The following is a 13940-nucleotide window of genomic DNA, read 5'->3' as shown; positions in this document are numbered from 1 at the left end:
TTAGGAATCTTTTATCACGTTAGAATTTTTGTTTCCTTCCAGGAGAGTGGAGGGATCCAAAAAATTAATGGGAGTCATTATTTGCATCTTAAAGTCCTTAAAAGTAAATTAAAATATTTAGTACAAAAGTCTAACTTGAATCTCTACTCTTGTAGTTAAATCATCATGTCAGCCTCAAACTCTCTAGCTCACATTCTTGAAACCAATCGTTTGACTGGTAATAATTACAAAGACTGGCTCAAAAATTTTAGAATTATCCTGACCTTAGAAAAGTTAAGCCATATTCTTGACCAGGATCCCGTTGTGTTACCAAACCATTCTACTGCTGAGCAGAGAGCTACTTTTGAGAAGTGGATGGATGAAAATAGTTGGGTCAAGTGCTATATGCTGGTATCTATGTCAAATGAGTTGCAAAGTCAGTACGAGCATATGCCCACTGCTTGGGCTATGATCACTCATCTATAAGAGTTGTATGGAGAGTAGAGCCATATTGTACACTTTGACGTGTCCAAGAGACTCTTCAACCTGAAGATACGCGAAGGGCAGTCTGTCCATGAGCACTTTATGATAGTGATTAAGGATATTAAGGAGCTAGGGAAGCTTGGGCTTGATATGCAAAAAGAATTACAGATAGATCTGATCTTTCAATCCCTTACAAGTTTATAGAGTCAATTCATCATGAATTTTCATATGAACAAACTTGATTGCACTATTCTCGACCTTGTCAACATATTGGTCACAATAGAGGGTACCTTGAAGAGTTCAAAGAGCACTGTTTTTGCTGTGGAGTGAACTTTTTCTTCCAAGAGAAAGTCTACTAGAAGAAATAATGTTAAATCCGCAAAGAAGTAGAAGAGAGAGCAAGCCAAAGAAGGATGGTCCAAAGGTGGTTGAGGCAAAGGGAAAGTGTTTCCATTATCATGCTGAAGGCCACTGGAGGAGGAACTATCCTAAATACCTGGAAAGCCTAAAAATTAAAAAGGATGACAAACTTTTTGAAGGTATGCTCGTAATTGAATCTAACCTTATGATTTCTTCTACTTCTAGTTAGGTATTAGACTTTGGCTCAAGTGCTCATATATGCACCTCTATGCAGGGTCTGATAGAAAGTAGAAAGTTGAGAGAATGTGACATAATCCTTTGGGTCGGCAATGGAGCAAAGGTTGCTACAGAGGCCATTAGCACTTATCCTCTCTGATTATCATTTGGTGTTAAATTAGATTTAAAAGACTATTATTATGTTCCTATAGCTAGTCGAAATTTAATTTTCGTGTTCGTGCTAGCACAGAAAAATTTTGAAATTAGTTTCAATAAAAATTTTTGTTTCATTTATTTATGAAATAAATTAGTTGCATGAGGTCTTTTAGTTGACAGTCTTTATCACTTGCATGTTAATGTGAATGTGAACCTAAACGAGCAAATAGTGAGTTTCGTAGGTCAAAAGAGACCCAGAGATGAGATTAACCAGCAGTACTTGTGGCACCATAGATTAGGCCATATTAGAGAGGACAGGATAAATAGACTGAAAAAGGATGGGATCCTTAGCTCTCTTAATCCAGAGTCGTATCCAGCTTGTGAATCCTTCCTTCGAAGAAAAATGGCCAAGTTATCCTTTGTAGGACATGAGGAAAAGGCCACAGAGTTACTTACCCTGGTATACACCGATATGTGTGGGCCATTTGATGTGCTGGTCAAGGATGGTTACAGCTACTTCATTACCTTTATTGATGACCTGTCTAGGTATGGATATGTGTATCTAATGAAACACAAGTTTGAGACCTTTGAAAAGTTTAAAAAATTCAGACATGAAGTAGAAAAGCAGACAGGCAAACCTGTTAAGGTTCTTCGATCTGATCGAGGAGGTGAATACCTTAATCAAAAATTTTTGAAATATCTTAAGGACAATGGTATAGTCTCTTAGTGGATCCTATTTGGAACACCTCAGCTCAATAGGGTATCTGAAAGGAGGAACGGGACCCTATTGGATATGGTCAGGTCTATGATAAGCTTCATTGATCTACCCTTATTTCTTTGGGGACATGCCTTGTTAAAGTCCATTCACTTGTTGAATAGGGTTCCTTCAAAGTCTATTCCTACCACACCATAGGAGATATGGTTCAGTAAGAAGCCGAGTCTGGGTTATCTTAAAATTTTGAGATGTTCGACCTATGTCAAGAGATAGATGGCAAAAAAATTGAAAGATAGATCTATTATAGCTCATTTTATAAAATACTCAAAAGAATCTATGAGATACTACTTCTACTTTTCACAAGACCATAATGTGATTATGAGTCAAAATATCGTGTTCCTGAAAAAATAGTTTATCCAAGATGGCGGTAGTGGCAGGTTAGTGAAACTTGAAGAGAAAGTCTCTGAAGAGTCTAGAGCTATGGATGTTTAGGAACCTGTAGTCCATGAGCCAGTAGTTGATGTTCTTCAGCCATCTCGTAGATCTAGCAGGGTCTTCCGACCTTCTAAAAGGTACATGGGTATGCTTACGAAGGAAGTAAAGAAAATATTCTTTATGGGAGATAGGGGTCATGGTAATAATCTCAATACCTTTGATGAGGTGATATCTGACATCGATTTTGAGAAATGGTTAGCTGCTATGAAGTCAGAAATTGACTCGATGCACTCGAACCAAGTTTAGACTTTAGTGGATCCACCTGAAGGTATTGTACCTATTGGATGTAAATAGATCTACAAAAGAAAGATAGGTATCGATGGTAAGGTAAAGACCTATAAAGCTAGGCTTGTGGCTAAAGGTTATAGTCAGTATGAGGGCATTGACTATCAGAAAATCTTCTCACCCGTAGCTATGCTGAAATCTATCTGTACTTTGCTTGCTGTTGCTGCTTATTACGATTATGAAATCTGATAAATGGATGTGAAAACTATCTTTCTGAATGGATATCTTAAGGAAGATATCTATATGGAGCAGCCTATGAATTTCACATTCAGTGATGGTGATCACAGAGTCTACAAGCTACAAAAGTCTATATACGGATTAAAGCAAGCTTTTCGAAGTTGGAATCATCATTTTGATGAGGCAATCAAATTGTTTGATTTCATCAAAAATGAAGAGGAACCTTATGTATACAAGAGGGTCAGTGAGAGGGCGATCACCTTCCTCGTATTGTACATAGATTATATTCTCCTTATTAGGAATGATATTCCCATGCTGACCATGATCAAAAGATGGTTGTCCAAGAAATTCTCCATGAAAGACTTAGGGGAAGCATCCTATATTTTTGGAATAAATATCTATAGGGATAGATCTAAACGGATGCTTGGCCTGTCACAAAAGCTGTACATAGAGAAGGTGTTGAAGAGGTTCAGCATGAAAAACTTCAAGAGAGGTCTTTTACCTCTTAGGTATGGTATTTGTCTCTCTAAGATGATGTGTCCGACCACATCTGAGGAGATTTAGCACATAAGTAAGATTTTTTATGCTTTGGCAATAGGAAGCCTCATGTATGCCATGCTATATACTCGACCTGATATTATCTTTGCTGTGAGTGTCACGAGCAGGTATCAGTCAAATCCAGATGAGGAGCACTGGATAGCTATGAAGAACATCCTTAAGTACTTGAGAAGGACTAAAGATTTGTTCTTGATCTTTGGAGGAGATTCTGAGTTGCGAGTTGAGGGTGTATTCTTGTTTGATATATTAGAAGGGTTCTAAATATACGATCAATAGAGGCTGAATATATTGTAGATGTGTAGGATAAATTTTGACTCTAATGTTAGTTATAGAACTGGATGTGATGTCATGACATAGTACTGCAAAGACAATGGCACCATAGCCCTTGCTAAGGAGCTCAAAGTCTCACCAAAAGTCCAAACATATAAAGTAGCAGTGTACGTGACTACCTCATGTCGAGGTGCGAAGAGTAGACTCTGCGGATAACGTGACAGACCCATTGACTAAGTAGTTGAGCCAATCAAAAATGAAAGTCCACCTTGAAAATATAGGACTTAGATTTGTGGCCAATTGGCTTTAGTCCAAGTGGAAGATTGTTAGATGTATGTCTTAGAAGCCAATATGGCTAACACATTGTAATATATCTAGGACATAAATTTATATTTAATATATTGATATGATCAATGAAAGGGATAAGTTCTTTTTCATTCAAGTATAATGTGTCCTTGAATCATCCATGGAATTAGTTTCGATACATATTATCAAAGTATTAAGAATTAAAGACATGTATTTAATTCTTAAAGTCTTCTGATCATAGGATCATCATGAGGGTGATGATAGATCCGGATAGACTAGCACACAAATTACTTCCTTCGGGATAGATGGATCTCTAATCTACTATGTAGAGATACAAGAATGACAAGTACTGGTGATTGTTAGAGAACAACTGGCACTGAGCGTGACCATATGAGAGATCACTTGAATTTTTATTCAATCATCAATAATTATCTCAATGCTGTAGTTGTGTGATTGATCTTTGACTTGAGATAGTACTGCTATTCATAGTGAGACTGCTGGAGTTTGATTGACACATAAATATGGATCTCAATGAGCCATTGTAGTGGATGTTGGCAATAGTTGGTCCACTGTAGAAGTGGGGTGCGCACCAAGATAGGATCTATCAATCTTGATAGAGAGAAGTAGTCCTATGAGATTTGAGAGGCTAAGTCCAAGAGTCTGTGGCCACAGTAGTGTGATTGATGAAAAAAAATTTTCATAAAAGTCACAATTGGACTTGAGCTAATCAATCTATCATATGACTGATGTTGAGGTTTGACGATTTATCCATGACCTGCCATCTAGTCGGGACTCACGATAGAATGACTAAATCACATGTTAACTACACCTAGAGGTTTATTTCAGTTCTACTAGATTGTCACTACATACTACTAGGTATCACTGGTAGATTATGAGAGCTCACTAGCATAATTTTGGATCGACAATCCTTAATTGAGTTAGAGTGAAATTATTCTGATCCATTGAAAAGAGTTTCAATGATATGATAATAGAGATCATTTCTTACTACCAGATAGAATTAAACTTATGAGGTCACACAATAAAGGAATTAGGTTTGGAATAAGTAATTAAGCATATGAAGTGTCAATTGAGTTTAGAAAAACTCATTGGGTTCATGGTAATCGTGCTAGCACATGGTTGGATCCAATTTCTCTTTCTGTTGGGACTACTTATTTGATAAGTTAATTCTAACTTAATTATCTGCTAATAACCTACATGAATAAGATTTATAAGACTCCAATTATTGGGTGTCTAAGATTATGAATCACATAAATTAAGGGTGCAAGTCCCTTATGAATCTCCTTGATAGTTATTATGGGGTGCCATTTTGATTTGATCAATTTAGGTATGTCTATTAATTAGAAGACCTTTGATTTTCATATGGGGTGTCTCTTAGGTGTAAAAGAGGGTATCTAATTATGGGTGCAAGGGCTTCAATAGTTGGCACCTAATGGACTTCCTAATGTAAGTTGGATAACTTAAGTTAATAGGAATCCTAATGCAAGTAGGACTTATATTATGAGATTGAATAGGATTCAATTCTTATGCCTATTTAAAGGGACCTCCCCTAAGGTCCCTAGAGCATAAAAACCAGTAGCCCCTCATACCCAAAGGCTCTCCCCACGCCCTCTCTTCCTCTCTCTTTCTCTTCTCTTGGGTGTTCTATACACCCCTTCCTTAGGATGCACGTCCCAAGGAGTTTCATGCCCAAAAGAGTTTAGGTGCCTCTTTCTTGCTGGTTTCTAGCATCTGGTAGCAGCACATAGCAAAGAAAAATTCTAGAGAAGAGAAGAAGAAGATCAAGGAGATAGATTAAGTGTTGATCGCGATCCAGACTTCGTTCAGATTCAGCAGGCTGAATTTTGGAGAATCAAAATTCAGATTATAGAAGGTTATTTTAGGCTGATCTTAAGTGGATACTCATAAAGGTCAGATACTTGTGCGGCTAACAGAGAGTCTCATCTCTTTCAGATCCAGTTTTGAAGAAAAAGATTGCAAAATAGGTATGTGATTTGATTACCATCTGAATTTCAGCATATATCAATTTCAGCATATGAAATAGATCCATATAGTTTTATATTTTTATGCATGCATAATTCAGATTAAAATTATTTTAATCTTATTCTCTACTGTGGTGTTTAAAAAATAAAGTTTTGAAACACATATGCATGCACCCAACCCTAAATTCCAACAATAATTTTGTACTGGCCGAAGACGAGAGGTATACACCTCGAGGCCCACCAGATTTTCTTGATTTATTTGCTTCGACTGTCGACCTGATCCACAGCCATAGTTTTTTACTTTAGCAATCCATCTTCACCGATCCTTGATGTTGGTCCTATTTGGCTCTCTTTCAAAATTCAAATGGCCACAACAAAATAGCTGGTAGCAGAGTAGATAAGGAAAGATAATGGTAATATCTCTTCAGATAAGGCAAGACTAAACCACCTAAATCTCTTTCCTTCTCACAGCTCCTCAGCCTTTGCCTATAAATAAAAGCCCCAGGGGATCCTCCAAGGTATGAAATCATCTCTCTCCATTTCTTCTCTCTATTGTACAAATTTTGACTTGAGCATCGGAGGATCCCTACTAGAGCCATCTCTGATCGAAAATTTTTCTTATAGATCCCGACGTCATCGTCGACCTGCCATCACCATCCGACTCCAATCAAATCTGACCTCGAGATAGATTTCTGTGTCAACAGATTGACATTAGAGGAATGGTTCAAGTCCATTTATGGGAAGGAGCAAATATTAAATGAGAGGAGTGTCATCGCACTGCTTCAATGCTGGCAAGATCCAAATTGTCTATCTCCAAATCAGTCAGATGATCATATTCCTGCTATTTACAAATCGTCTGATGCTGATTGGGTCCTCTCTGGATTGGCAATCAGACTAGATCTGATTAGTTAATGGCCCTCTGATCAGTTAATGGCCCCTCGGGACTATCCTAGTTGGGCTCAAAGCTAGGGGGCTCTGGATGAAAAAGGAGATCGCAATCAAGGAGAAAATTATGAGGATCTCTCGATTTCCAAATCATCCATGCTCTCTTATTTTAAAATTTAAATTTTGAATCCTTGATAGGATCAAAATGGGAAAGGAGATCACATAAGAAAGAAAGATCCAAATAAAAAAAGATATCACAGAACCCAGATAAGGAATAAGATTATAAAAAAATTTGTCATAATAAGACTCACGTCTCCTCCTCCATAATTTTGAATTCTTAATAGAATGCGGAGAAGAGGGAAACAGAAGTGACTACGTGGGAAAAAAGAAAAGCGGCACCCATGCATTTGACATTGGATAGCGCCGAGGTTGCCTATGCATAATTCTTCATGAGTAGCTATGTTTCTCCTATGCGTGCAAGCGACCCTGAAGTAGGTTCCTGTGAGCACCAGCAAGCGAGCCCAGCCCCTATCGACACCAAAGTTTCCCCTGGATCCTCATGTCTGACGTCACCGAAGTCACTAGTAGATGACACTGAAGTTATTCACTTAGTGCCGTAGGATCTTCCCTCAACACAGAGTGCCTCAGCATCTTACATTGCCTCTGTACCGCATGCAGCAGGAGGTCAGCAGATTTATCCCGATCCACTTGCATCGGTGCATGCACCTAACTCCTCTCTTGCCCCATCACCCTACAAGCGACATAATCAAATAAAAAAGAAGAAAAGAGAAAGTGAATGAGAGAGAAAATGTGGTGGAATCAAAGAGAAAAAAAGAAAGTATCCATGCACGTATCTGACTTTGGACAATGCCGAAGCTACCAGCTAGCTGTCTGCATGGATGTCCTGTGCCTTATTTTTGAAGGCAAATCTCACATTTGATTTTATTTTTATTGTTACACTATATGTTGTTACATCACATCCTAATTATCCATATGTCCCATCAATCAGTGTCAAAGGCTCACATGAGAAGCCACGTGGGAGTTTTTGTGGGGAGACGATGGGACAGAAGTCTACCTTTTGCCGGCCCCTCCATGGTCATAAACTCTGCTTATCCCCATGCTTATTGGTGGACCAAAACCTCCTTGTGCGTCTGACTAAAGCTGGTCTAGACGATGTCAAATCCTCCTTCGATAGTATCGAACCTCACCAGATTCTCGGACCTCAGTGCTCCTCTAGCAACGCATATCTCTGATAGATCAAAGTCCTCTTGAGCTGAAGTTACCACTGTCATGTCGAAGCTATTTGAAGACCGCATTTTAGAGCTCTTCACATCCAATACAGCATTCCCAAAACTACACAAAAAAGAGGGACTTCCATAAAATTTTCAAGATAAAGAAGCTCCCAGACCTCCATTGTTTTGTTTATTTTTGTGATAGCCCAGCCAGCCCAAACAAACCAAAAAAAAAAATGATGAAGACTCCCGTAGGGAGTCTTCTTCTCCCGACCGGCTCCTAATCGGAGTCGGAAACCTCACCGGAGAGGAGTCAAACTCCTCTCCTTTGGTTCTATTTAAAGGGGAGACCCTTCTCCCTTCTTCCTACCAAAGAATCCCGGGACAAAACGACGGCAATCGTCGGAAATTTCCTCACGGAGACCCGTCCTTGTGCCATCCAATTTCTCGTCGGAAAAGCCTCACCGGTGTCGGAGGTAAGCTTCCTCCCCTTCCTCTCTCCTCCCCCTTCCTTTCCGTGCCGATGTGCACGCTCGCCGACGACCGAAGTCGCCGGATTTTGTTGTGGAAGAATCTTCTTTTTTGCTATTTTTTCATCACCGGTGGTCACCGTCGACCACCGGTTTGGCCTCCTCTTACCGCGGATCGTCTCTCCTCTTGCCGACGGCCGCCCCACGCCGGCTACACCGCCGGCCCAACGAGGGGACCTCAAGGTCCCCTGTTTCAGTCCAAAACAAGTCCACGGGAAGAAGAAAAGAAAAAGAAGAAGAAGAAGAAGGAAAAGAAAAAGAAAAAGAAAAGAAGAAGAAGGAAAAGAAAAGAAAAAGAAAAGAAAAAGAAGAAAAAGAAAAAAAAAAGGAAAAAGAAAAAAAAAAAGAAAAAGAAAGAAAAAAAAATAAAATAATAATAATATAATAATAATAAATAGGATTTTCTCTCCTCTCTCTTCCATGAAGAAAAAGAAAAAAAAAGAGAGAAAGAAAGAAAAGAAGAAAGAAAAAAATAAAATTAATTAATAAATAATGAGATAAATAATAAATTATGAGAAAGAGAGTTTCTCTCTCTTCCCTCTCTCTCTTCAGCCCGAACTAGTATTTTCTTTCTCTAGAATTGGATTTTCTCTCTCTACTTTCTCTCTCTAGAATCCTCTCTCTAGATTATTTCTCTCTCCTAAGATTTTTAAAATTTTGAGAAGAATGATGATGAATTTAAATGATTCTCGTAATGGATTTTTGATCTGTGATCGTCGGACGATACACCGACATCCACTTTGATCAGATCCGATATTTTTAGATTTTATTTCTCATGATCTTATTGAATTATTCACATGATAATTTTAGCATGATTTGATCTGATCGATCAGAATTTGTTGAATCATATTGTCTGAAGAATTCAAGATGAGTTTTCTCTCTCTAGAATTTTCTCTTTCTAGAATTTTCTCTCTCTAAAATATTCTCTCTCTTGATTGATTCTCTCTCTAAAAAAAAAGGTTAGTGAATGAAGAAATTTCTTTTAATAAGTCTGATCTGATTTTAATGAAGAATCCTGATCTATGATTGTCAGACAGCGTACTGGCACCCACCTTAATCAGACTATGAATCTTTAGATTTGATTATCCATGATTTCGATCTAGCCATGATTTGATTTGATCATGTTGGTTTCACCAATTGAGATATTGGATCAATCGTAATGTTGGATTGTGTCACCTGATCAATTTGAATTGTACCTCATGAATTCTGTCTCCTCTAATTTTCTCTCTCCACTTGATTTTATGAAATCGATGAAGAAATCTCGATCCTATCACTTCGAATCTGATTTGATCTGATAGTCAAACTTTGGATCGTTTAGGTCCTAATTAGATTTTGATTAGATGAAATTAGATGATCGGACCCAATCTAAACCGTTGAAATATGATATTCGTATTCTTTCTAATTATTGAAATTGATTCTGTATAGGATTGTAGATGTTTGATCATGAGATATCGTGATATGATCTACGAACAGAATTTTTGGAAGAAAATTTATAGAATTTTATGGATTTATTGGAATGCGTTCGAGGTAAGTAATGTTTTATTTTTTCTAGATTTATCGGCAAATTATAATGTATTCTTCTGACATGATTTGTGAAACAATGCATGAATTAGATGAATGGTATTTTGTTATGAAAATATCTTATTTGAAATGTTATGATGAAGCATGATTGAACATATTGATTTCATGATGCATTATATTGATTGATTTCGATACTACATGATTATATGTTTTATTATCGAAATTAGAATATGAAACATGATTTATGAAGAATTATGATATAAGAAACAATAAGAATTGACAACCTGACTATGTAAAGGACCCTGCCAATGGGGGCATGTACGTTAGCAATTGATTATCCTGAGGGTTTATGTCGCCAGCGAGACCAGCGACATGTCGCCAGAGAGACCAGTGACAAACCGTTAGAGAGACCAGCGGTTCCAAAGGACATGACTGCCAGATGATTCGCAGCCTACCGCAAGCAGATACGCGGTATTATGATCCTGCCACAGGGAAAATATGGTCATAGCTCATGGTTGACAAAAAGAAATTGAAGAACAAAAGAAATTAAAATTTGGAAAGAAACTTGAATTTTCGAAAAAGAAATGAATTTGGCATGAATTATGTTGCATAATTGAAATTGATTTCGAATTGATGAACTCTATATGCTTATTTTTTATAAATGATGATTTACTTAAATACTTGATGAAGTCTGTTGAAAAGTGATCATTGCTTACTGGGCTGTCTAGCTCATTACCTCCTATTTTACTGTTTTTACAGATGTTGAAGAATTAAGATGATACAAGATATAAATGGAAGAGTGATCAGAAGCAGAATCTTCATACTTTTATTTTAGGTTGAAAGGCTTATTGAATTTGATGCAAAGCCTTTGAATCGTTGTTGAATTTATTGAGATATTAAAGAAAAAGTTTAGGTCGTTATATTTTAGATTTAAATTGTTGACTAATTATTTCGCTGTTGTTTTAGGATAGTATGATAAGATGCCTTGCATGCTTATGGGAAGAATTTTCTATGAGTATGCGGCAGTTGCCATGACCCTCGATTCAAAATCTCGGGTCGGGGGCGTGACAATTAAAGTGGTATCAGAGCATAAGTGGATGAATTATGAAACATAGAATCAGATATAGAATGGGTGTAAGTGGATAGACACCTGGGATATTATAGTGTAGATCTTTGATGATTGTAGTGGGAGAAATATTTATAAATTTTGATTAAACATTTAGATTATGTATGAAAGGATCACAATAGATTATAACATATAGAATTTGAAATATGATGGATGATCTATTGATCATGATATGATTAGTTAGATCTTGATCGAAAGTAATCACAAAAGGATTGATATAAAATTGTATTGTGCATTATGGTTATTAATTTGATCATTGGTTATTCAAGTGAATCGTAAGTTCAAATTCGATGTGAGAATAATATTATGATATTACTTCTAGTTGAGAGATTGACTATTATTGACAAGATAAAGATTTGATAATAAAATATTATTTCAGAATGGGCTAAGAAAAATCTTTTATGATGCTTGATTGGAATATTTATCGAAATTGAATTTGGTATGTGGATTATATATAAAGTGGCATATTATGATGAATACATATTTGAGGATATTGCAAAGAAACCTATGTCTTATTGATGAAATTGATTTTGAGATTATAGGATATTCATCATACTGGAAGCTTTAATCATCATCCTTAGATCTAAATAATGGATCTTATTATGTCTCTTGGAGACTACATGATGTGTATGAAATTTTAATTTAAAGACTTCGTATCTAAGTTGATCAAGAGATTTTTTGATATTATTGTTGAGGTTGTTAATGAAAAATTGATATCTTCAGATTAAGATAAAAGATCTGATTTATATTTATTTCAGACTAAGGGATCCATGTGAATTTTATAATTTAGAAATTTTGGATTTAGGAATTGATATGGAGTTCCTTTGCTTTTGTTAACGAGGTCCTTAATTGAATCTACTATTAAATGGAGATTTGATTTTTGAAGCTTGTATGATTGTTATGAAAGGATATTTGATAGATATTGAAGATTCTGATGATAGAAATTTTAAATAATAATAATAATAATAATAATGATTTGAAATTCATATATATTCAGATTATGTCCAAATTTGATGGAGCATCGAAGAATTTTCTCGTTGATTTGACTTATAAAGATTTTTGGTTTGAAAATTATCGAATTGAATTGATATGAGAATTGAGATTTGATTCATATTGATTATAGTAAATCTATATGATGGTTTAAATATGATATTGGACTCAAGGGTTAATCAAGATTATTGTACACCAGTAAAGGTATGAATGAGAATCGAAAGTTAATCTTTGATTTCAATTAAAATTTGAAATTTTTGGATAAAAAAATAATTTGATCAAACTTTTTTTGGTGAACCTAAGAAATTTTGATTGTTAGATCAGAGTGCGCAGCGGAAGCATGGTAATCTGAACTACTTTGAGTAAGTCAGGAATGTTGACCCTTTGAGTTAAAGAATTATGATAGATGATATGGTTTGATACAAGAAATTTATTGATATTAGAAAGAATAATATTTTAAAATTTTGAATTATTTTTGGATATCCCTAATATGATTTTCAAAAGTAGAGCTTCCACCTACTATGCTACAAAAATAATTAGCATCCTAATTCTAGGATGAGTGGACTTTTGATTTTTGATTTTAGATTTAGAATATTTAGAGATAAATTTTTTCTATCCTAGAATTAAATTTTATAATTCTTTATTCATTAGAAAGAATTGAAGATTGTTTATCGAATAATGATTTCGATCTTAGAATATTATGCTCAAATATTTATCTTCAGGGTATAATGAAATTTGAAGTTAGAACTCTTTTGATCATTATTATTTCTCGGACTAAATGAAAAAGATTGAGGTTATCTATTGATATTGATGATTGTTCTACAAAAGATGAATTGGAGTTATTTATAATTTGATAATGAATCGATTAATTAAGAGTTGTTAATGTTTAGATAAAGAAAATTGATATACTTACTTAGAATAGAGATATTGATTTTGATTATAAGAAAAATATAGTTTTGATTTAGATCAATTTTTGAGTTATTGATTTTTATTATGGAATGACTTAATGATAAAATTTACTTCAAGAATTAGAATATTTAAGAGTTTGAGAGTTTGAGTAAGAAAATTTCGATGACTAGAAATAGTGATATTGATTCAATCAACAATGGTGATATTGATCTTTATGAAATGACTTAATGATGAAGTTGCATCAATAAATAAAATATCAAAAGTTCGAGAATGAGATTGAAATGATAAATCTTCAACCTTTGAAAGTACGAATAAGAAAAAATATTTTAAAATTTTGATTGATTGAGATGTCATCATATGATTCATAGAAGTATATTTTCCTATCTTATGATGGGTTAAAATTAAGGATGGCTAATATTTTGAAATAAATAAATAAATGAATGAATGATGATGAATGAAGCTCTTATGCAAGAATAGAGACATTGACCTTTTTCTATTCACAAGAGATAGATTTAATTTTAATTTGAGTCATGAGATATTGAATATTAATTTTTACAGGAAATAAGATCATAATTTTGAAATCTTGAAACATTGAAAATCTTTGAGACGTGGATCTTGATAAATAAGAAAATGAATGGTTCTGTTTCAGATAGATATTTGATGTACCAACTTTTTCTTATGAAATGATTTAAGAATGAATTTATATCAAGAATTAGAATATTTATGGATGAGATTCAAGTAAGAAAC

The sequence above is a fragment of the Elaeis guineensis genome, chromosome 5 (assembly GCF_000442705.2).
Source record: "Elaeis guineensis isolate ETL-2024a chromosome 5, EG11, whole genome shotgun sequence".
Taxonomy (NCBI): domain Eukaryota; kingdom Viridiplantae; phylum Streptophyta; class Magnoliopsida; order Arecales; family Arecaceae; genus Elaeis; species Elaeis guineensis.
This window is presented reverse-complemented; position numbering follows the sequence as displayed.